Below are 4103 nucleotides of genomic sequence, written 5' to 3'. Positions count from 1 at the left end.
TTATAATGTTTGAATGATTATTATGGGAATGATATGTATGTGATAATTGTTAAATTCAAGGTTTAAAAACATGTGATATAAATGAGAAATATTTTCCTTGAGAAAAGTAATTAAATGATATTCAGGCTCTTCTCGCTTGAGTGAGAAGTGTCTAGAGAAAACGAGTGTTTTAGCTCGGGGCGAGACAGCTCTCGCTTGAGCTAAAATAGGCACCAAGAGAACTGATTGTTTTCTCGCTTAAGCGAGACAGCTCTCGCTTAAGCCACAAATGCCTCAAAAATGGATGTGCCATCGCTTGAGCAAGACAGCTCTCGCTTGAGCAAGAGGGTTCCATACAGACTTGACTTATTTTTAAGTCGTCTGAACGATAACTCTCATATATACGAGAGCCTAATGGCATGTTTGCCATCAAGAATTTGTAAAGGTAAAAAAATATATGAGTTCGTCGCTTGAGCGACAGTTTCTCGCTTGAGCAAGAGACATACAATATTTTTTACTATTTCTGATTGTTTGATTATTTAAGCAATAGCCCTAGCTTAGGTGTGAAGTGTATTTACATTTGGGAAAGACCATGACTCAGATGATTGAGTATGGTGCCCAAAATTGATAAACTTATACAAGTACCTTTGTTCTTGTGCATGTTTAGGGCAAGGTTTCTGACTGTGATGTCGTGATTAGGGCGATGCCCAAAAATAAAGGAATCACATGATACCACGCAGCGAGGTCGTCTGACCGTAAGAGGCTTGGCCATATGGTTGTCCAGGGTGATTCAGCGATGGTTCATAGTGGTAGGGATGTTATTCCGCTATTTACGTGTTGACGTAAGATCGGGTCCCATAAGAAGCATTCCTCTTGGAGATGTCTTAGGTTGGACCGATCATATTTAATAATGATTAAAATATTTAATCGGCTAATCTCGGTTAGTGTGCATACTCATTATGGATAATGAAGTAGTGGAGAGGAAATTTACGGGATACGAACGAGCCCCGAGATGTTGAAAGGGACGACGATGCGGTGGTTCATCAGCAAAGTCTTGAGGGTGAGTCTAGGTGAGACGAGTCCCTTATATTCCTGGATGAGGTATTCTGTTGGATCGGACAGTTCTCACAGCGCAGACTAGACGATCTCTAACAACCCCTCTTTACAATCACGATCAATGGGAGGGATTCCCAGAAAGTGTTTGATACGACACCGTCCTGGAATGGACAGTTCTTCGGAACAGATCGATCATATATCCTTGCGAGGAATAATTTTGGTGCGTTCAAATCAGCTTGTTATGGGACTTGTACTCTTGTTATTTTTGAATAGTATATTGGGAGGATATTGGTGAAAGGATGGATGAAACAAGCATAACATTCATACATTGAGATTATGGACTTTGATCCTCATAATCTGAGATTATAACATCATTCATCGTTGTGCATTTTTTTATATGTGATGTATATATTGTGTTATTATGCGTGTCTGTCTGGANGTCTGGATATGATATTCCGTGTAATTCCATGCCGTCAATGAGTAATATTCATTAGATGTTTTACTCCCTTTTCTTTTTGTTTGTCTTCTATTCGCGTTTTGTTCAGATGGATCATTCTGCCACGATTTTGAGTTACCGCTTTTCGATGTCCCAGGAGGGGGCATGGAGGATTGAGGGAAACGGTTATACCTACACAGGCCCTTGTGTTTTTTTATTTGTGTACCTGTGTAGGGTATTTATTTTGCGAGTAGTTTTATTTGGGTGATGATTAGGATTCCGCCTTGTACTTCGTACCAACATTTCATGATATTCTAATGAAGTATGATTCAAAGTTATATTGAGTTATATTTTTATTACTTTTAGGTAATGGTGTTCTTGATTTTCCGCATTGTATGTTACTTAAAGTGATGTTCCGAAAATGAAACGAATATAAGCAAATAAATTTTATATGGCATCATTATTAAAAAAAAAAACTACCCATTTTTTAGCAAGATTTTTTGGACTAATTTTCGGGGCATTACAGAAACCCTACCCAAAGAAATCATATTCCATCTCCCTATCATACTCCACAAGTCAGAGAGTTTGGCTTAGAGGTCAACGAATTTAAGCGGTGAGTCACCTTTGGAAAAGATGAGTCGGCCATGGAGGTGATTTTTACATCTTTGTAGACCTTCTTTGTAATCCTCTTCAAGGATCTTGACAGCAATAACATCATCTTTAATGTAAGGTTGGAGGAGTTGTGATACCGAAAAATCACAATAGTTTTTTAACACTTATGCAAAAGATTTCTTAATAGGGGCCATGTTTTGTTGTTGTTGTGGAAGGAGAGAGGCTGGTTCCACTAGAAAGGACCAAGGAACAAAGGAGTTTGTGTTCAACATATTAAATGAAGGTGTCCAAGAAAGTGGGAGAAGCAAAATTCAACGGCCTCACTCCTAAAAGCTAAAAATTCTTTTAGATATATTATGATGACACTTTTATCTTTAAATGTAAATACAAACTTAATAATTTGCCTCTCCGAAAAAGATCCTTTTCCATTTTCCTCATGCTCTATGGTGATTACCCAATGATTAATTAGGCTGTTAATGCAGCAATAGCTAATAAAGACAGTCTTAGAAACTAACAGATAGAAAACGTGTTGAAATGTTTCTGCCATGATAAGTCTAAGATTCTTGCATTATATTATAAAATGATAAGCTGCAGAAGCCATGAAAGTACACATACTAAGGCAAAAATATTATAATAAAGCTACTGAGCTATCATCAATCAAGGAACAAAACCAACAACTGCACAAAACTACACTATCCCATGGAATCAAAACTTGGAGCGTACCAGCCCAATAAATCATTAATTTGCTTGAGTTTTCCTTCTTGGCCCTTTGAATCTCCTAATGCTGCAGTGAAAGGGTATACATAATTTACTTTCTTTGCCATACACCTGTAAGAAACAACATCACCTTTCACCAGAAACTCTAGTACATCTCTATCAAATCCTCCATCAACTACAGCTTGTAGATATTAACCTGCAGATTCATTTTAGTATTACTGAAGTTATTTGCCCTGTGACTTGTAAAATAGTCTTTCTCTACAATTCTTCAATTCCTTATAAGCGATTACAAAGTAATACACAAACTTGAAATTCCTTATACACGATTATAAAGTACACAGTTTGTTCTAGGTAGGGACTTACAACATTTGAGAAACTCCTCATTTTTTAAATGCTCACATGTTTTTTCCTGAAAAACACCACTACAAGTAGCTAATAAGTTGCTATAATTTATTCTCAAATGTGAAAACTAAATTGATAAAATAATCGAACAAAGATCTGTTGTCCCATATATTATCCCAAACAAATAATAATGAAGCAAAAAAAATGATAGTGAAGATTTTAAAAAATTAATTGATATGACATGTTGACATTAGTTTGAGACAAAGTATGACACATGATCTTAGACAACAAATCTCAATTCCAAATAATGAGAAGAGAAACTGAGTTGTATATGTATACACAAATCTCAATTCCAAATAATGAGAAGAGAAACTGAGTTGTATATGTATACCATTAGGGTATTTTCCAAAAGTTGGAATCTTCAGGATAGCTTCACGCAATTATAATATGTTACTCAGGAATGGCTAGATATAATTCAAATGAAAACAAATTTTACAAGAAAGTTATAAACGATCAAAGACCAAATTTTTTTTAATTTGATAATGAAAATATTGGATACTTTTGATTAATGGTTTAGAAACCTGAAAGGCATTATCAAACTCTTGTTCAGGAATCTGCTATGGAAAGGAAAATGATGATGACTTAGGATTTGTTGATATACAACCTGGATTGATTGATGGCTAGGTCTAATTTTTCTGCAATATAATTGTACACATAAAATAATAAAGATATGAACCATGGTAATACCAAACATGCAAGGGTGATTGAAATGCATAAACCACTTCTATAAGAAATAAACTAATGACAGTATGTGTATATTAGTACAAATTAAAGTAAGCCATTATATGATTGCAAATTGAGTATAAGAAGGTTTCTAAGGGTGTGAAAATTGGGATTTGTCCCACAAAATTTATCACTCTATGTATTATCAATTGTGATTGACCAGAAAAAATACTTAATA

The 4103-nt window shown here is 35.2% G+C and overlaps 1 pseudogene; it reads right to left on the bottom strand.

The window, feature by feature from the left end:
- Positions 1–2618: 2618 nt before the first annotated feature.
- LOC109336976 lies at positions 2619–3822 on the bottom strand (annotated as a pseudogene).
- Positions 3823–4103: the final 281 nt, after the last annotated feature.

This window comes from Lupinus angustifolius, unplaced genomic scaffold (genome assembly GCF_001865875.1).
Source record: "Lupinus angustifolius cultivar Tanjil unplaced genomic scaffold, LupAngTanjil_v1.0 Scaffold_1_575, whole genome shotgun sequence".
In the NCBI taxonomy this organism is placed as follows: domain Eukaryota; kingdom Viridiplantae; phylum Streptophyta; class Magnoliopsida; order Fabales; family Fabaceae; genus Lupinus; species Lupinus angustifolius.
Note: the sequence above shows the minus strand (reverse complement) of the source record. Positions and strands in the feature narration are given on the sequence as shown.